Source organism: Hemicordylus capensis, chromosome 1 (assembly GCF_027244095.1).
Source record: "Hemicordylus capensis ecotype Gifberg chromosome 1, rHemCap1.1.pri, whole genome shotgun sequence".
NCBI classification, from domain to species: domain Eukaryota; kingdom Metazoa; phylum Chordata; class Lepidosauria; order Squamata; family Cordylidae; genus Hemicordylus; species Hemicordylus capensis.
In genome coordinates this window covers 282547833-282569190 of record NC_069657.1, presented here as the reverse complement: position 1 = coordinate 282569190, position 21358 = coordinate 282547833, and the positions used below count along the sequence as shown (strand labels likewise).

At 45.7% G+C, this 21358-nt stretch overlaps 2 long non-coding RNA genes across 4 annotated transcripts in view; one reads left to right on the top strand and one right to left on the bottom strand.

Moving 5' to 3' along the window:
* Positions 1-317: 317 nt before the first annotated feature.
* The window catches only part of LOC128339900 (uncharacterized), a 29051-nt gene continuing 8010 nt past the window's right edge, over positions 318-21358 (top strand). The window contains exon 1 of the long non-coding RNA XR_008313310.1: positions 318-385. This is a non-coding gene — a long non-coding RNA (uncharacterized LOC128339900). The remainder of the gene's footprint in view (positions 386-21358) is intronic.
* The window catches only part of LOC128339899 (uncharacterized), a 109007-nt gene continuing 96550 nt past the window's right edge, over positions 8902-21358 (bottom strand). For all 3 annotated transcript variants that reach the window (XR_008313308.1, XR_008313307.1, XR_008313309.1), the window contains 3 exons: positions 20661-20790; positions 17965-18110; positions 8902-9508 (listed from right to left, as the gene is read on the bottom strand). This is a non-coding gene — a long non-coding RNA (uncharacterized LOC128339899). The remainder of the gene's footprint in view (positions 9509-17964; positions 18111-20660; positions 20791-21358) is intronic.

The window sequence follows — 21358 nt, the reverse complement described above, 5'->3', positions numbered from 1 at the left end:
TGCTGGGTCTCTTTGTTTGGCTCTCATCCTTTGTCCCTCCTGGATCTGGGGTGTGCGTTGGGGGTGGCGGCTCTTCCTTTGCCTGGCAGCTGCAGCTGCTCTCTTCTAACTTCCTTCTGTCCCTGCCTTGTTGTGGGCTGGGAGATTTGGGCATTGGGACGGAGTTCATGCCTTTGACAGTGCTGCAGTTGCCAGGAAAGCGTTAACTGAGGCTACCAATCAGGGAGCTGCAAAGTGGGACTGCAGCTTGGAGCCCTCTGAGTGGTCTCCTTGGGTCATGTGGACCCCCCACACACACACACACACCCGGCCACTCAGGGGGATGATGCTGCCAGGGGCAGGGCTGGAGGACCAACATGGCAAGCTGTGGCTGACTGCCTTGAAGGTAACCCTATAAAACTGATCGGCAGTCTCTCATGTTCGGGGTTATGTTCGGGAAATAGGGTTATAGCTGTATGCAGGGGGTCACTCTGTTTTCTGCTCGTGTGAATAGCTTCCAAGTCTGTGAAAGACAGCTGTGGAAAGACCACCTCATACACTGGCAGTGCCATGTGCATCAGTGTGTATAATGGTCCACTAGAGTGTGGTGTTTTTGGTTACTCCATTCCTTGAGGGGGGGGAGGGGCTGACAAACAGCAAGCAGCAATTGCATAGAAACCAGTCTGCACTTTCCTCTCTAACTCTGTACATAGTGAGGCTAGTCTCACGATGGGGGAAATCCAGGCTACAGGAGCCCAGCCTGGTTTTCCCCCATCATGAGAACCACCGTGCTCGTGGGCAAGCCTGGTGGTTCTCTGGTGGCCAGCCCACCAAAGTAGCCCTCCCCTTAAATGAGGTTAGCAGAGTGAGCGCTCCACTAACCCCATTTTGGCGATCGTGAATCATCACGGTGTGGCTCCGCATTGCGGTGACTCACAAGGACACCCCCCACTGGGAGGATAAAACAAGCCTCCCAGTCTTGGGGATCTCCCCAGGATGTCCCGCGCACTTGTGTGGGTCACCCTGGGACTTCCGGGGGCCGAATGGCCCCCGATCTCCGCAGCCCCTACCAGTTCTGTGACGGAGCCGGTAGCTGTGTGGGTGGCCGATCCAGCCACCCAGGGCTCCTCAGGTGATTGTCTGTGGGGAGAGCGGGCTAAGCCTGCTCTCCCCACGAAACCCCTCTGGAGCATCACACGGAATGTGTGATGCGCCTCAATATCTATTTCATTTCATTAAAATATTAATATTCCTGATTCTACTTCACTGTCTGGTCCTTGTATGCCACAACTCCTTCTTCTGGATTCTAAATAGGGGTGAGCTTAACTATAGGTGTATAGACTTGCTAGGCTTGTGGACTCAATATGCATTAGCTACACTGTTTAAGTAGGTGAATGAAGTGTCAACAATCCAGCTGACTTTACTAAAAAAAACAACCCAAAAAAGCTCACTTTACCCAAATAATCCTGAAAGCCAGGCTAAATTTCTGGCTTTTATTTATTTATTTATTTATTTATTTATGTTCCATTTCTATACTGCCCTTCCAAAAATGTCTCAGGGCGGTTTACACAGAGAAATAATAAATAAATAAGATGGATCCCTGTCCCCAAAGGGCTCACAATCGAAAAAGAAACATAAGATAGACACCAGCAACAGTCACTGGAGGGACTGTGCTGGGGGTGGAGAGGGCCAGTTACTCTCCCCCTGCTAAATAAAGCGAATCACCATGTTAAAAGGGGCCTCTTTGCCAAGTTAGCAGGGGTTAAAAAAAACAAGGCAACTGGGCCAGAGGTTAAAAAAATCCAGCTAGACCCATTATTCTCTGATCATTTGGCAACTGCACTGAACTTTCTTTTCCCTTGAATGGAAAGAGTGGTGAGTGGTATTTCTGTACATAAAGAGTATGCCAACAGTACAGAAGTAAGCTTTCCCCTCTTACTACAGGAACACCTTATGCAGGAGGCTGAAAATGAACTCCATTCTTCCATGAAATATTTGACAAATCTGTGTCACGCTCAGAACTGCTCTCAAGACCATTTAAGGGTTGGACAACAAAAATGGTTAATAGTGACAGCGTAATTGGTTGTATACCATACTGACATCTAAAGAAAAGTTTTTGCTCAGGCATTCTTTCCCCATGCCATTTAGCTGGCCTACCTAACTCTACCAACTCATATCACTTTTATACAGTGATACGTACCATAGCTTCCCATAAATAATCCTGGGAACTGTAGTCTGGCCAGGGTGCTAAGAATTCTGTGATAAGATTCTGAGCCTGCCCACAGAACTGCAATTCCCAATATTCCCTGGGGAGAATTTTACATGTTTAGTCTGTAGTGTGCACATACCCTAGGGAGGATTTAGCATTAAATCTTGCCACATTTACAACCCCAGCCTTCTCCAAGGAACCCAAGGCAACATTCATGGCCTTGTCTACCCAACATTCCTGTGAGGTAGGTTCGTTTAAAAGATGGTGACTGGCCCAAAGTCACCCAGTGAGCTTCATAGCTGAGCAGGGATTTGAACCCAGGTCTTTCTAACTGCACAAAGGGTGCTCTTTGTGTAATAGTAGCCAATACTTTGGTAACATTAATGGTAACAGAGGCTCGGTTCTTTATTCCAAGGCCCAGGAGCCAGCAGCAGGCCCCCATCAACCCCACGTGTGGGGCCCTGACTAATTCTTTATTGGACCTGTGCAAAGCTTTGGCTGAAGTTAAATGCTCTGCACAATCCTCCTGGCACAATGCAGAGACCGTGGTTCCCCAACATTCCCACCAGCCACTGTTCCCACTGGCACTTTGCCCAGCACCAGTGGAGTTCTTACGGGAAACTGAGCCCTCTTGAGCCCCTGAACTGTGCTGGAAGGCATGCACAGAGTTCTGGGAAGTGCATTCCCATGACAGCTCTTAAGGGAGGCCTTCATCTCTCTTAAAGGGCCCTCCCCGCGTTGAGACTAGCACAGCACAGTGGGAAATGACTCTCACGTTGAAGATCTTGACACAAAATGACCCCCTCTTGAAAAACAGTTCATTGGGCTAGGGCAAACTCTCAACTTCTCTCTTTTGTGCACAACTGTCACACACACACAGAGAGACAAACGCTTTGTAGTGGGTGCTCACAGCCAAATCAAAAAGCTGTCTATGTTTGCAGAAAAGACTGTTCCTGGAGAGGGACACGGTTCTCACCACAGCAATGTTTTGTTGCTCAGTAAAAGGGAAACTGTGTGACCCTGAGTAAAAAGTGGGGGGGGGCATTTTGAAAAGCTGCAAGCAAGCTATTGCCAAGCCGTTTTTGATTTCACAACACTCCCTGCAACCAGAACAGTTGGTGCACGGCTGTGACTTTTGCCCAAGTCATCTCCTTCCAAACAAGGCCCTTTTGATAATGAAAAATGACAAAGCTTCACACCTGGAACGTGGCTGTTGCTGAGCTGCATCCTGCACCAGTAAGGGCAGGACAGCAGGGTTAGCTAAATACGAGCTCAGCTGCGGGGCTGACTCACTGCTTGTTCCTGGAACTGTCTGAAGGAGGAAAGGATGCTGTGGGTAGGCTCTGTATCATCTGGGTTAGGGCCGGTAGCAGATGGGCCTAAAATCATACTTCCATGTGGGTTTAAAATAGAATAGCACCCACAATCAGCTGAATGGGGAAATGTGCAAATGCTTGTCACACAAAGGAGGCTGCTTCTGCTGCTGCTGCACTGCAAAGTCTTTAGGTTCACACTGAAGCATGAGGTGTTTGATCAGCAGCCTCTGCAGTCAGTATGGAGAGTATGTATGAGGCAATCTGATCTGGCTCCGATTCACACTAGGATTCCACCCCTGGGAGCTTTTACACACAAACCAGGTTAATCACAAAGGTTACAGAACCTGACACAGAGCCATAGTGCCCAATCAGCAGCCTTGCTGCAGCTTTGTATCCACACATCAAGGTCCTTGTGTCAGATCTTGAAATAACTGCTCGGTGAATCCAAACTCACGCCGGAAAATATCAAAGCACTTGGAAAGTGGGAGAAGGAACAGACGGAAAGCAGCCCAGGCTCCGAAGAGCAGGCATTAGAGTTGCTCCATGGTGGAAGAGGTTGGCCCTGGCAAGCCCCTCACCCTGCTTCCCGTTGCCTCTCACAGGCCTCGCCTAAAGGCTCTGCATCTTTGCCCTGCAACACGGAGCAGGCAGGCAGAAAGGAGAATCAGGCCAGAGGCAGAGGATAAAAGGCCACCCACTGCAAAAAAAAAAAAAGGGGGGGGGGAGTTGGAAGTGCTTGGAAAAGACATTGGAAGATAAGAAGCTGCCTTACACTGAGTCAGACTTTTGGTCCACCCAGCTCAGTATTGTTTCCAGTGACTGGAAGCAGCTCTCCAAGGTTTCAAGCAAGCGTCTCTCCCATGGCTACCTTGAGATGCCAGGGAGTGAATGTGGGGCCGTCTGCATGCAAAGCAGATGCTCTGCCCCACCCCACCCCCTGAGCCACAGTCCTTCCTATCCCGCATCAGAGCTCATGATGTGTACACCTGTCCCACTTGTTTAAGAAAGAAACTGAATTTTTAACAAAAGAATAAAAGAATAATTAAAAAGGAACAAAAATGGTTGACACACTATGGTAAGCAATGTCTTTATCAAACCACCGCCAGCTGCTTAAAAACTGTTGTCTGTCTCCAGCTTGACATCGCCCCCATGTGTAGGTCATGGCTGGGAAACGGCTCGGTGCTCCTTTCGTCACTTCGACACTCCCCCACTCTCAGTCGCCCCCACCCAAAGCGGTTCTTCAGCCTCAAAAGGGCCACCAGGCTTAGGCTACAGTCACCCACATAAAGGGCCATTCGGCCCTCTCTTATTCCCTCAGTATGAAACCAGAGGCAAGAAAGAGTTTGATTAATCAGGGTCACAGTTCGTCACTAACATACCCTAACCCTAACCCTATATAAAGAGGGGAGAAGGATTCATTTTTACATAAAGATTGCTTAATTTGCATCCCAGGCTGCTTTAGGTGTTATTCCTTCCCAGAGGTCGCTGCCAAAATCTCTTCACCACGTAGGAGTACAGAGAGGAGAGTGACATTTAAATGTCCCTATCATGTGCACCAGCCTAAAATGCATGGAGCAGGAGCATTAGCATACCAGCATTAGCTGTCCCCGTGGCTATGTGAGATGCAAATGTTAACTGCGCATTTGTAACAAAGCCGACGATTCTGTGCATACTTACTAGGAAATAAATCACATTAAATTCAGTGATTTTTACTCCCAAGGAAACACAGTCAGGATCAGGCTGTACTCTTAAGAAGAATTCCATTTGTTTGCAAGTCACCTGTTTTACATGTCTGGGCAATCATAATGACAGTTCCATTCTAATAATGGGTTATAAGTCTACTGTTATAGACTGGTGGTTGCCTTGGAGCAAAGAGGTGTTGACAGGGAAGAAAAATCAACATCTACTTGCAATAAATCAAAAAGCCAAATGGGAATTGGCTGAATATTGTCAGGAAACACAAACAAAGATCAAATTCACATAACCACATTTGAGGCATAATCCAATTCATGAAACTTGCCCCCACACACTAAATGTGTGTGTGGCAAGCTGGCTTCTTGAATTGGCCCACATGAGCCAACTATTATCAACAAACACATTATGGCCAGCATCAGACAATCCAGATGGGTGGCGATGCAAATTTTTTAAAAAGCATGCACACACTCCAAATTACTCCACAATGCTACAGCAATATTTCAACTATTTAAATACAAAACAAGATTATAAGCTTACACACACACACACACACACACACACACACACCCTGCGGTACATATCTAATGGTTTGGGATCAAGATACTTAAAGGACAGTCTCCTTGCATAAAGCCATACTTATCCTTTAAGATCATCAGGGGAGGCCATGTGGGACGGAGCTATAATTATATGCATGGGTTCCCAGAACCCGTGCACAGCTGCCATTGGGGCTGCCGTGCTCGCTGCAATGGGCACCCAACGGCAACCCCCTGGTGCCCCTTTTCTCCTCGCCGTGGGCATGGCACCCCTTTTATTCCAACCATATGCGCAGTGGCAGCAGCCTTCCTGAGGGGGCAGCCTGCTGTTCAGCCACTACCACTGTGGGCGGCGGGGAGAGAAGAGATGCCCCGTGCAAAGGTGGAAAGAAAAGGGGCACCACTGGGGTATGTCACAGGGGAGGGGCACCACTGGGTTGGGGGCCAGGCAGCCCAAACATGGACCACCTCTGCCCTCCCTATGCTATAGGGAGGCCATTTTGAACATTCTTCCCCATTTTGAACATTCTTCCCCTTTCTACGGTATGTTGGGCAGGTATGCATGAAAGGTTTGTTTCTGTTGTGGTGCCCAAATTGTAGAACTCATTGCACCAAAGTATTTGTCTGGTTTTCTTGCTGTCTTGCCACCTCCTAAAGACATTGGATTATTTTTAATTTGAATTGTTAGGTGTCTTGGCCTTTAAAAAAACAAAAACTGAAGGTGAGATAAAAATATTTGCATAAGTAAATAAAATAAAATGTAAACTTCTTCCTCACTTCCAGTCAGCTCACCTTCTTTATGACAAAAACTGAAGGTGGGATAAAAATATTTGCATAAGTAAATAAAATAAAATGAAAACTTCTTCCTCACTTCCAGTCAGCTCACTGTCTTAACCATCTGGTTAAGGTTGGACTCACAATCACACCTCACCTTTGCAGGGGCGAGGGGCCCATTAGAATGGTCTGCCCAAGAAGGTTATTGGATCCAACAGAGTTCCAAGAAGCCTTGCAGGGATTTCGTGTTGGCTTTGCCAGTGATCCTGTTGATGCCCTGGTGGAGAATTGGAACAGCAAGCTCACCAGGGCAGTAGACATGATAGCACCAAAGCGTCTTCTCCGACCCGCTTCAAAATTGGCCTCTTTGTATATGGAAGAACTACGGGGACTGAAGTGGCAAAGTAGATGACTGGAGCGCAAGTGGAAGAAGACTCGACTTGAATCTGACAGATTACAACATAGAGCACATTTGAAGATCTATGCTCTGGCAATACGTGCAGCAAAGAAGCGATTCTTTTCGGCCTGTATTGCGTCCGCAAGTTCACGTCTGGCGGAGTTGTCCAGGGTTGTGAGAGGGCTAGTGAGTGCCCCTCCTCCCTTGAATCAGAGTTTGGAACCATCTATTACCTGCTGTGATGTGTTTAATGGTTTTTGTGTGGATAAAATCTCTCATATTCGGGCCGACTTGGATTTAGACCCCACAATTACTGTGATGTCTGGAGGTGTCCAACAACTCCTCTTATGTGGTTAGGCTCGATCAGTTTCAGTTTGTGACTCATGAGGATGTGGACAAGCTGCTTGGAGCGATGCAGTCTACCACCTGTTCTCTTGACCCTTGCCCAACGTGGCTAATACTATCTGGCAGGGAGGTTGTCGTAGAAGACCTGGTAGAGATCATAAATGCTTCTCTGGGGAAAGGCAGGATGCCTCCTTGTCTTAAGGAGGCAATTATTAGACCACTTAAGGAGGCAATTATTAGACCACTTAAGGAGGCAATTATTAGACCAAGCCTGCCCTGGATTCCTCAGAGTTGAGCAACTATAGGCCTGTCTCCAACCTTCCGTGGCTGGGCAAGGTAATTGAGAGGGTGGTGGCCTCCCAACTCCAGGCAGTCTTGGATGAAACTGATTATCTAGACCCATTTCAGACCGGCTTTTGGGTGGGCTATGGGGTGGAGACTGCCTTGGTCGGCCTGATGGATGATCTCCAATTGGGAATTGACAGGGGAAGTGTGACTCTGTTGATCCTTTTGGACCTCTTGGTGACTTTTGATACTATCGACCATAGTATCCTTCTGGAGCGTCTGAAGGGGTTCGGGGTGGGAAGCACTGCTTTGCAGTGGTTCCACTCTTACCTCACAGGCAGATTCCATATGATGTCTTTCGGGGACTGTTCTTCAAAAACTGAACTCTGGTATGGTGTCCATATTGTCTCCGTTGTTGTTTAACATCTAAATGAAACCGCTGGGAGAGATCATCAGGAGATTTGGTGCAGGGTGCTATCAGTATGCTGATGACACCCAAATCTATTTCTCCATGTCAGCGTCATCAGGAGAAGGCATAAACTCCCTAAATGCCTGCCTGGAGGCAGTGATGGGCTGGATGAGAGGTAACAAACTGAGACTGAATCCAGATAAGATGGAGGTACTTATTGTGCAGGGTTGTAACTCGGGAGATGATTTTGATCTGCCAGTTCTGGATGGGATCACACTTCCCCAGAAGGAACAGGTACGCATTCTGGGGGTGATTCTGGACACAAAACTCTCCCTGGTGTCTCAGGTTGAGGCAGTGGCCAGAGATGCCTTTTATCAGCTTCAGCTGATACGCCAGCTGCATCCATTTCTTGAGATAAATGACCTCAGAACAATAGTACATCTGCTGGTCACCTCCAGACTTGACTACTGCAATGCACTCTATGTGGGGCTGCCTTTGTACTTAGTCCGGAAACTGCAGTTAGTCCAGAATGTGGCAGCCAGATTGGTCTCTGGGTCATCTCGGAGAGACCATATCACTCCTATCTTAAAACATCTACACTGGCTGCCGATACGTTTCCGGGCAGAATACAAGGTTTTGGTTATAACCTATAAAGCCCTAAACAGCTTGGGCCCTAGGTATTTAAGATAATGTCTTCTTTGCTATGAACCGCACCGTCCAAGATAATCTGGAGAGGTTTGTCTGCAGTTGCCACCAGCTCATCTGGTGGCTACTCAGGGACAGGCCTTCTCCATTGCTGCCCCAAGGCTTTGGAACACACTTCCAGCTGAAATAGAGCCTCCCCATCTCTTATAACTTTTAAAAGGGCAGTCAAGACACATTTGTTCACCCAGGCTTTTAATCAGATGTGTTTTAATTGTATTTTAATTGCTTTAACTTTTAAAATTTTAATTGTTGAAATATGTTAATCTTTTTTATTGGTTGTTTTTATTGTTTTGTAAACCGCCCAGAGAACTTGCATTTTGGGCGGTATACAAATATACCGGGTGGCAAACATACATACATACATACATAATTTATCTGCTTCCATCACCTACCATGATGGCATGCCCTCTTCTCATGGGAGAAGGGGAAGGCTTGTAATTATCCCCCAACCCATCCAGTTCACATAGGGAGAAAATTGTGACTGAAATCCATGATTTCTTCTTTCCAGAGCAGAGTTCAATGGGGCTTCTTTTCTATTTAGTGGGTGGGGAGAGAACCAAAGCAATTCTGTTTCCAAACAGCAATTTGACTGCCGAGGCAAAGATCAACATATAGTTGTGATCTGATTCTATCAAATGTCACACACCAAAGCAGTTGTTGAGTTACTAAAGTGTTAATAAATGTAGTCCAATCCTGTGCATGCATGTTTAGTCAGAATTAAGTCCAGTTAAGCTCCACAGTACTTATTCCCTGCTAAGTGTCATAGGATTGCAACTTTCATTTGTTTTTGTTTTCTTCCATCACAAATGCTGATGCCATTTGTATTTTCTGCCTCAGGCATCAAAACATCTTGGGTTATCTCTGCAAATAATAGAAAATAATGTTTACACACTTGATATTAGTCCTCAAAAGCCAAGAAGTCAACATGGTACTTGTTTCTACTGACTGATGTATTTTAAATGAAAATTGTTTATTGCAGTGAATTTTGCTATGAAAAATCCCATTCTAATATGTGGCTTGGAATGAAGAAATTATGGCAGTCTCTGCAGAGGTTGTAAGACCTCCAGAAAATACTGGGCTGTTGCCTACCCATCGATGTGGAAAAATATATCCTAGAATATTTAGCAAATGGCTTCCAAATCCTGTTAATACAGATATGTTAGAGTTGGAAAAGCTTTATTAGGTCATTTGGATAAGTTATCTCACCAAGAATGAAAATTTTCCCCTTGTTATGTCTACTTCTAATCATTTCAAGGGAAGCTACTTATTTTAAAATGTTAACTGCACATGATCTCACAACTTCACTCAAAGAGGCAGATCACGCTCCAGCTAGATCCAACAGAAACTCTTGTGTTGATGTTTATCCAAGCTGGAAGGCCTTCCTTGAAGTTCAGGAATACAGACCTTTGTCATATCAACTAAAATGTATTTGACGCACTCCGGTGGTATATTAACATAGTTTGTGCCTTGAATGTAGATTAGGATGAAAGAGCCAACTCATTTCCCAACCCCCAAAAGGAGTCTGAGTGTAAGACACAGGAACTATCCACATACGAGTGAAAGAAGAATAAGAAAGTTTAGCTTTGCTCATGCTGGCATTGAAGCACTGTCTGTGTCTTGATAAGGACTGATTCACAGACTAGTGAAAAGACACAACAGAGGCCAGGGAAATGTCAGCATCTTCATGCCTTGCTTAAAGGCTGCCTGGAGGCGTTCAGCTGGCTGTTGTTGGAAACAATGTGAAATTAAGCCCTATTCACACATGTATGTACAGTATACATGGGTACAGATGTGCACACAGATCCGAACACACTACAGCAGTACACTTCCTATCTGCACCATGCATTTAAGGGGACTGTACACAGATTCACTTTTAAAATAAATGAAGGTTCACATGTAGGAATGTATAGACATCTATATGCTCATGCAGCACTATGTCCGAATAGGGCTTTAGATGGGCCTTGATGTGATCAGGAAAGGAACTGAAGATTCAGCAGGCAGATGTTGCAGTCCCACAGATTTATAGCTTCATGGGACAGTGGGCTGAGTGTATCCTCTTGTTTAACTTAGACATATTGGACAGCATTCAGTGTAAGACTTGTGCAAGTGGAACACACCTGCTCATGCAATGAGGAAGGGTGGTTTTCAACCCCCTGTCTCCCAATCTGCTCCTGAGGATTCCCAACTTAGGCTTTATCTCTGTCAGTGACAGAGTTCTGCAGATATAGAGATAGAGATAGAGATATAGCTTTGCTAACTTGGCAAAGAGGCACCTTTTACTGTGGTGATTGTCTTTATTTAGCAGGTTGAGAGTAACTGGCCCTATCCACCCCCAGCACAGTACCTCCAGTGACTGTTGCTGGTGTCTATCTTATGTTTCTTTTTAAATTGTGAGCCCTTTAGGGACAGGGATCCATCTCATTTATTTATTTTTTCTCTGTGTAAACCGCTCTGAGCCATTTTTGGAAGGGTGGTATAGAAATCAAATGAATGAATGAGCCCCTGATGGCGCAGTGGTAAAACTGCCGCCCTGTAACCAGAAGGTTACAAGTTCGATCCTGACCAGGGGCTCAAGGTTGACTCAGCCTTCCATCCTTCCGAGGTCGGTAAAATGAGTACCCAGAATGTTGGGGGCAATATGCTAAATCATTGTAAACCGCTTAGAGAGCTCCGGCTATAGAGCGGTATATAAATGTAAGTGCTATTGCTATTGCTATTGCTATGAATGAATGAATGAATGAATGAATATAGAGATAGAGATAGAGCAGGGGCGTAGCAAGGTTGGAGTGGGCCCAGAGACGAGATTTTAAAATCCCCCCCCGCAAAGTCCAGGGCCTCCGCACACCCCAGGTCCCCAAGGATTTAAGTCTGATATTTCAAAATAAGTATGCTGCCTGGAAATACATTTCACTGAATACACACACACACGTCACAATATATAGTGATATACATTGAGTACTATACATTTGTATTACTTTTAATGCCTAGAACACACTAGAGAGATGAATTATTAAAATGGGCCCCTCGCTGCAGATTAGCAAAGGAGACTTTCAACCATGCAGGGTGAACCTATGTTTGTTTTCTCAGAATTCTGAACAAATTCAGTCAAGTTTGATTCCAGGAGATTTTTCACAGGAGGCTTTTAAAGCCCTTTAACACACCTCTCCTCTGGAATGGAGGTGCTGCATTCACATGTTGGCCAGATTGACCCTGAAGTCCCTGCGAGTTATTGGGGAGCAGTTCACACACAAGAAAAATTTTAAAAAAGCACCACACATGCTTCACAGTTCTCACTCAGACCTTCTGGGTTGCAAAACAACTTGAACATAAGTGTATTTATAAATGAATGAATGAATAAAATAAATATAATACTGTTTGTTCCAATAGTTTTTGTAATTTTCTGCCATGAAACAAGCCACTTATAGGACTTTTTAGATAGTTTTTTTTAAAGCCAGCAAATTTTCCAAGCTGTTTTAAAATAAATAGTCAGAGACTTCTCAGTCCCACCCCCCATATCCAAGCCCTATGGCAAGCAGATCCCTATATATCCAGGGTGGGGGTGAGAAAGGTAACCACAAAAAGGAGTTCACACTCTACCTGGCAAATGCTGGTCTGGGTTAAGCAGGGCAGCAAGGGGTCTTCTGCTGCAGAGAACACTCTGGCTGCCTCCTCCTTCCTGGCTTGCTTGGGCCCTACTCGAGTTCAGGCTTCACTGCGGCCTACACGGAGGCCTCCGTGGAAGCCCCGCCCACCCGCCGATCAGCTGAGAGGCGGGAGAAAAGGAGCTCTTGGCAGCCTGTCTGCTGCTTCGATTGCGGCCAGCAGAACAAGCAGGAGAGACGGCGAAGAGGGCAAGTGGCTGAGAGGCTATGGGGCTGGGCAGGGGGCAATGGGGAGTCACATGAGGTGCCCCTGGGGTGCTCCTCCAGGCAGTGGGGCCCCTAGACAACTGTCTCCCCTTGCCCAATCCTTGTTACCCGTGTGAGATAGAGATAGAGATATATAATATCTACATTAGAGCATTTTAATTTCTTGCTGGAAAGGTACACCTTTTCTTATACCCTTCAAGACCATGACACCATATCAGTCAGCCAAGAGGCATAATCTTGACTTCGAACCATTGCCCAATTCACTTTCGGGGGTAGGGGAACACCCAGGACACTGAAGTGATTAGCATATATGATATAGGAACATGCTGTCGATGACTGTCCTTCAGTGCATTGTCAAGCTATGGTGGTACAGAGCTGGTACAGAGCTTGACAAATTAGCCATGGTGCCTAGAAATTTAACTGTGATGCCTAGTCTAGGATATTCAGAGGTATCCTATCACCCACTTCTGGACTGGGAGAGGAACCCTGGCTGTAGCTTCTGTACACTTCTCCCTCTGGCTGGCTGTTATCTTGTGTTTTGCTCCCTTTAATTGCTGTAATATGTTGCACCTGGGTTCGGTTTGCCTGAGTGAGAGAGGTGGGTGAGAGAGCCACACCTGTTGGGCTTTTAAACTCTTGGCCCTTATAAAGGGGAGCAATGCTCGGGGGGTGGGGGGCCACTGGCACAGCCTGCCATTGAGCAGGCCTCCAAAGCTGGCTGCCAAAGGGGGCCAGCCTTTGGTGGCGGCCTTTGGGGGTGGGAATGAGGGCTAAGCCAAATATATTGTTTTGGACTCCTAATAGGAAGTCTCCTGCTGACTGAACTATTATTGTTGCCTAGCAATTGGCTGGGCCTGGTACAGGTATGTTGAGTTGTCCAGAGATGGGGAGGAGGGGGACAACTCTGGCACAGCTATTCCAGTGGTGGTGGGGAATTGATGAAGATACAGCACTGGTAGGTCAGCAGATGGTTACAGGGGAAGGGAATTCAGAAAGTGAATTGCTGTTTCCCCTTCCAGCAGGACTCCCATCTCTTTGACCTTGGAGAGCAGTGCCAACAACCAGAGAACCTCACCTTATGTATCTATGTATCTATGTATATATGTATCAAATTTATATACCACCCAAACTTTCATCTCTGGGCTGTTAACATAAAACAGTTAAAACACATATAAAAACTTAAAACAATTCAACAATTTAAAATCAACCACAAAATTACAACCAACAAATTTTTAAAAGCTGAAAAAGCTTGGGTGAAGAGATGGATTTTCAGATTTATTTTTTAAAAAAATTGCCAGAGATGGGGAGGATCGTATCTTAGTAGGGAGCGCATTCCACAATCTTGGGGCAGCAACCGAGAAAGCCCATCTCTGTGTAGCCACCAGACGAGTTGGTGATAACTGGAGACGGACCTCCTCAAGTGACCTCAATGGGTGGAGGGACTCATAGTGAAGAAGATGCTCTCTTAAATACCTAGGGCCTAAGCCATTTAGGACTTTATAAGTTATAACTAGAACTTTGTATTTTGCCCAGAAACCTATTGACAGCCAGTGTAGCTCCATCAGCAAAAGAGTAAAGTGGGCTCTCCAAGATGACCTGGAGACCAACCTGGCTGCCGCATTCTGAACCAACTGAAGTTTCCAGACTATGTACAAAGGCAGCCTCACGTAGAGCACATTACAGAAGTCAAGTCTGGAGGTTACCCACAAATGTACCACTGTTTTGAGGTCATTGATCTCGAGAAATGGGTACAGCTGGCGTATCAGCCGAAGCTGATAGAAAGCACCTCTGACCACTGCCACAACCTGAGAAACCAGGGAGAGGTGTGGATCCAGAAGTACTCCTAGACTGCGAACCTGTTCCTTTTGGGGAAGTGTGACCCCATCTAGAACAGGTAGATCAAAACATCTCTGGAGTTCTGGCTCACACAATAAGTACCTCTGTCTTATCTGGATTCAGCTTCAGTTTATTCTCCCTCATCCAGCCCATTACTGCTTCCAGGCAAGCATTTAGGGAGGCATCCAGGCATTTATTACTCTGTAATGCCAGGTCAGTTCAAAATAAGTCTGAGATCATCCATGACTTGATTGAAGGAGCCAATCTAGTGTGCATTACAGAGACCTGGTCAGGGGAGGCTAGTGGTCCGGTTTGGTCCCAGCTTCTCTCAGTGGGTTACTCCACGGTAGAGCAGGTGAGAGGATGTGGGCAGGGAGGTGTGGTGGGCCGAGAACTATAAGAATACCATCTCCCTTACCAGGATCCCTGTCAGAGAATTGGCCTCTATTGAATGTGTGTATCTAAGACTGGGGGCAAAGATAAACTGGGACTTCTGTTGGTTTACCGATCACCCTGCTGCCCAACGGAGTCCCTAACTGAGCTGATGGACCTGCCCAGGTTGTAATGGTGGTGGACTTCAATGTTCATTTTGGAAGTGGGTTGTCCAGACCGTCTCAGGAGTTCAGAGTGGTTATGATGACTATGGGCCTATCCCATTGGTTTCTGGACCAGCACATGATGCTGGCCATGTACTTGATCTGGTCTTTTACTCTGATCAGAGTGGTGTTCCATGGGTGGGGACTCCTATCATCTCTCCATTATCATGGACGGATCACCATCTGGTTAAGATAGGACTTGCAACCACAACCCACCTCTGCAGGGGTGAAGGATCGGTTAGATTGGCCCGCCCTAGAAAGTTATTGGATCCAATAGGATTGCAATAAGCCTTGGAAGGTTTAGAGTTGGCTCTGCTAGTGATTCTGTCGACACTGGTGCAAACATGGAATAATAGACTCACTTCAGTAGTGGGCAAAAAGGATCCTAAGCATCCTCTCCGACTTGCTTCAAAGTCAGCCTTGTGGTATTCAGAAGCTCTATGGGAGCTAAAGTGGCAAGATAGACAACTAGAGCGCAAGTAGAGGAAGACTCGGCATGAATCTGACAGGTCAAAACACACAGCACATTTGAAGATCTATGCTCTGGCAGTGCGGGTGGCAAAGAAGCGGTTCTTTTCTATTCTCATTGCTTCCACAAATACATGCCCAGATGAGTTGTCTAGGGTCATGAAGGGGCTAGTATATGCCCCTTCCCCCTTGAATTTGAACTTTGAACCATCAGTCACTTGCTGTGATGTCTTCAATGACGTTTTTGCAGATAAAGTCTCTCGCATTCGGGCTGAACTGAATTCCAGAGTTACTGCAAAGTCTATTGTGGAAGTGTCCAGCAACTCCTCTTATAGGATTAGATTGGATCACTTTCAGTTTGTGACTCCTGAAGATGTGGATAAACTGTTTCAGACTGTGTGTCCTACAACCTGTTCTCTTGACCCTTGCCCAACTCAGCTTATCTCATCTGGTAATCAGAGAGGGTTTGGTAAATAGCAATAGCAATAGCAATAGCACTTACATTTATATACCGCTCTATAGCCGGAGCTCTCTAAGCGGTTTACAATGATTTAGCATATTGCCCCCAACATTCTGGGTACTCATTTTACCGACCTCGGAAGGATGGAAGGCTGAGTCAACCTTGAGCCCCTGGTCAGGATCGAACTTGTAACCTTCTGGTAGTATAAATAGTATAAATGCTTCTCTGAGGGAGGGCAAGATGCATCTTTGTCTTAACGAGCCTATTATTAGACCTTATTTGAAGAAACCTGCATTGCATTCCTCACAATTAGTCAATTACAGACCCATTTGTAATTTTCCATGGTTGGGCAAAGTGACTGAGTGGGTAGTGGCCTCTCAGCTCCAGGCAGCTCTGGATGATACAGATTACCATTCATTTCAAACCAGCCCATTTCAAACCAGCTTTCAAGTGGGCTATGGGGTTAGGACTGCCTTGGTCAGCCTGATGGGTTATCTCCAACTGGCTATCGACAGAGGGAGTGCAACTCTGCTGATCCTTTTGGATCTCTCGCCAGATTTCAATACCATCAACCATGGTATCCTTCTGGATCACCTGAGGAGGGTGGAATAGGGTGGCACTGTTTTACAGTGGTTCCGTTCCTACCTCTCTGGTAGATTCCAGAGGGTGTCGCATCAATGCTATATAGATTATGCTCCTCCAAAAAGGATCCAACGCTGCTTCCAGATTCTGTTCTGCAGACAGAAGTTCTTTGAAACTGTCCTGCAAAGCGATAACTAAAGTATGGAATTACACAAGACTCCATACTGTCTGTAATAATCTTTAACATCAAGATGAAACTGCTGGAGAGATCATCAGGAGGTTTTGTGCAAGGTTTTATCAATATGTTGATGACACCCAGATCTATTTTTCTATATCAACCTCATCCAAAGTGACTATATAACACTGATTTTAAAAGAACTTCACTGGCTGCTGACTATGGAAGATAGTCTTCCACTAAGCTATAGTCTCATCCGAATATCTTACAGTGGTCACATGTAGTCTCCTATCCAAATGTTAACCAAGGTGGACCCTGCTTAGCAAAAGCGACAATTCATATTTGCTATCACAAGACCAGCTCTCCTCTCAACCTCCAACACCACTCTTCTGAATTTCAAGGTACCAATCCTTTACATACATTATACTTGGCACAGGCAGATTACTGAAAAAGTCTCCTCATGACAAGTGTACCACCCCACAGCTATATCATCTAAGAGGAACTTAAAATGTGGATTCCATTGCATGAAGAGACATTCCTGGAAATATACTCCAACTGGACATTATTCCCCAGTGGTCACTGGTAGACACATCATTTATTATTATTATTATTATTATTATTATTATTATTATTATTTTACATTTATATCCTGCTCTTCCTCCAAGGAGCCCAGAGCGGTGTACTACATACTTGAGTTTCTCTTTCACAACAACCCTGTGAAGTAGGTTAGGCTGAGAGAGAAGTGACTGGCCCAGAGTCACCCAGCTAGTTTTATGGCTGAATGGGGATTTGAACTCGGGTCTCCCTGTTCTTAGTCCAGCACTCTAACCACGACACCACGCTGGCTCCACATAGGCCTTTCTATTCAGTGGCTACAATCCAGGTCATACAGTACAACATAAGTTATAGCTTAGCATGAACTCTGTTTTTCAGAGGCTGTTTTTTCAATGCTTCCTCGCTGCTAGCATAATATGTATAGAAGCTTGTATTTTCTGCCTTCTCGACCTCTGCTCCTCCAGCATCACAATGGAACTGAGTGGGCTGAGTAGGAACCATAGCCCTATTCACATATTGTATTCAGTGTGCATGCAGTCTGTATACAGTACATTACTATTGTCTTTCACACATTGCATTCAACATGCACACAGAGGCACATGCAATCTGTACTTTACATTTTTTAAAGGTCTTGTTCCTATGCTGACTTTGAACTGTTTGTATGCAGATTATGCTGACTTTGTGTCGAGTCCTCACCTGAAAACATGGATGCATGGAGACAGCTGTGTACACATACAATGCAACTTGTGCATAGCTCTCCTGAAGTAAGTCCCTACCTCCATGAAGGGGCAGCCAGCCAGCCAGTCAGGTCCAAGAGCCGGGATCATTAGATCAGTTGTGTCCACAAGTTACAGGGCAACATCACAACACTGTGCTGTACCATTCAGGTTGCATCAGGATGGCCACTATAATTTCTGTTGTCCTGGCAATACAGAACACATTTGTAAAAGAATTCTACATTGATCTGTCACATTAATGTCTGTACACATATCCATGTTCCTTCAACAGACTGGGCTTCGTTGTCTTGCTGTCAAGCCCAACTCCATAGCCACTTTTGTCCATACAGTTTGCTTTATTTCAAACTTTGGTGTCGCATGCTCTGCCATTAAACAATGGCACCCACAAAAGTGTTCAAAGCTCTAAGCAGTGAAATATAGCCATGATTGTAAAGGCTTCACACACATAAAACTGCAGCAAACATCTGCAAACATGCAGCAGACGAAGAGCCCAACATAAGAAAAGGCCCTTCTGGATCAGGCCAAAGGCCTATCTAGACCAGCATCCTGCTTCATGCGGGGGCCAAAGAGGTGCCTCTGGGAATCCCACATGTGGGGGGAAAGGGAGCAACCTGCCCTTTCCTTTTGGTGTTCCTCAGCATCTGGCGTTCAGGGGCTTGCCATTTCTGATCCTGATGGATATATACAGCTATCAAGGCTAGTAGCCATTGACAGCCCTTTCCTCCATGAGGACAGGTATACTTGCACAGGAAAAACAAGAGAAAAGCAGAACACACATCATAGGCTGTTACTTATCATCCTAAGCAGGGCAGGAGGAATGCTCAGCCAGGGTAGGAGAGCCAGATGCACTCCTGATCGGAAGTCATGAGAATGCCAAGGATCAAGGTGGGGTGGGGAGAATGATTGTGTGGGAGGAGGGAGCTGGGTAGGGTGGCTTTTTGTCCACCCTTGGTAAAATGCTGGGGACAGAATATGGGTAGGGCACCCCTCTCTGACCCAGCTCCTACCTCCCACCCAATCACTCTCCCCTCCTCCTCCTCCTCCATTAATCTTTGGAGTTCTCGTGACGACTGATCAGGAGCACACCCAGTGGATCTGACTGAATTTATCTGGAGGAGAACAAAGACAACTTACTGAATTTTGGAGCCTAAGGGAATCTGTCTAAGAATTATTTCTAGAAAACCACATTCTGCATTTTCAGCAATTCACATTCAACAAAATTCAGCAAAAGCAGTTCAAAACAACTGTGAACATGATACAATTTAAGTAAGACAATCTACAATAAGGACAAAAAAGGGAGCAATGCAGCAACAATCCAATTCATGTAATCACAAGAAAGAAAAAGCAGCTAATTTTCAACTCAATGGAAACAACACACACACACACACACACACACACACACACATCCATTTTTTTAAAAGTTAGAAGGGAGAAGGCTGTATGGATCTAGTATTTCACCACACTGGAGGCACTACAGAGAAGGCCCTGCTCCTAGCAGAAACTACCTTCATCTCATCATAGGATGGAATTCAGAGCAGGGCTTCATTTTGCAATCTCTGCACTTGTCCCTCCGCTCCAGCATGTAGAGGAAACAACTGTTGGTGCTTAAGCCGGCAGCAGTGGCAGGAGAGGGAAAGGAAAGTGCTGCATAAGGCAGAAAGAGTCAATAAAGGAAGCAAACGGGCTGTGTGCTCCCATAGGCTGCCAGCAGTGATGTTTCAAGGGGTTTGGCTGGTGAAGGCACTTGGTGGCTGTCAGCTGGCAGGAGCTTGCACGCTGGAGTCCAGGAACAGCTGGCTGCTGGACTTCTGTGTGCCAGAACAGCAGCAACCCCATCCAGCTCAAGCAGGAGCAGCAGGCGGGCACACAGTGGGCTGAAACACAAGCAGCTGTCTTGGGTCTCCAGCTTGGTGGGCCACCCAAGAGTGCTGGAAGTCAGCGTCAAGTCAATGCTGTTGCCTGGATCTCTCAGGCAGTAGCAGTAGCAGATGTTTGCTGCCTGCTGCCCTTGGAGCAGGAGGGGGCTGGAGACAAAATTGGAGGCACCATAGGAAAAATCAGGGGGAGGGAATTGGAGGCACCATAGGCACAGACACAGCAATGACCGGTGCGGGGGGTGGGGGATTCTTGCACATGGGCCTCTTCAGAGCTTGTTACGCCACTGGTCTCCCCAAGCATCATATTATGTCACATTGGGCAGAAACCTCCCAGCATAGCTTCAGTCAGGTCTGACAATCCTAACCACAGTAAATAGAGGCCTGTGTTTACTTAGGCTAGTCACATGTTGTGCAGTAGAATTTATTAATTTTTTTAAAGGCAAATTTGATGTGGAGGATTACTGAATAACTGAATATGTTAAAGGGATTGAAAATAAAATGACCAGCATTGTAATGTTTATATACACACCCAACAATGGTGCAGTCAGAGTTGTAATACTGTGGACATCCCATCATTAAAACATCACCATAGTGCAGAAATACAGAAAAGAGCAACCAAAATGATCAAGGGTTTGGAGCAGTTTCCTAATGATGGAAGGCAAAAGTGTCTGTGGCTTTTTAAATCAAGAAAATGACAGGGGTTTATAAGATTACGGTCAATGTGGATTGCATGGAGAGTGAAACATATTTGGGCCCATCTCACAGCACAGGCACCCAGGGACACCCAATAAAAATGACTGGCAGTTGATTCAAGACAAACAAAAGACAGTATTCCACACACCACAGAAGTTAACTCACAGAATTCACAGCCACAAGATACTGGTAACAGGATCTGGATTAGATGGGATTGCCTTCACCTTCAAAGAGCAAGTTCATCTTTCAGGAGTTCTGTTAGGCTGCTTTCTTGCTGCACCAGTACTTCCTTTTTCTGTATGTGGGCCACAGTCAGGAAAGGCCAAATATAATTTTAGTTGCAATGATAGCCAGTAGCTTAGAATACTTTTAAAGCATCAGACAAATTCATGATGGTAAGGTCTATCAATTGCTATTAACGATGATAGCAAAACTAAGCCTCCATATCCAGAGGCAGTATACCTCTGCAAACCAGTTGCTGTGGAGCAACAAGGGAAGGCTCATTGCCTTTACATCTGCTTGTAGGGGAGTCTCATAGGCATCTGCTTGACCACCATGAGAAGCAGAATGCTGAACTTTGGTCCGATCCTGTAGGGATTTCCTTTGCAACATATCTTTAGAGGCCTAGGTTGCCATGTGTGATATAGAAATACAAGCTTCTTTTTTTGGCACCAACAAATATTTGGGTTTTCTCAATTTCATTATTATCTAATGGTAACATTCGATAACTGCTCAGTTTCATTATTATCTATTGGCAAGTTTTCTATAATTGGCATAGATTTAAATACAGGAGCATAGACTAATGAGCAATGGTTGGAGAGAGAACCTTCCGGAAGAGATGCCAACCTAATATAGACAAACAT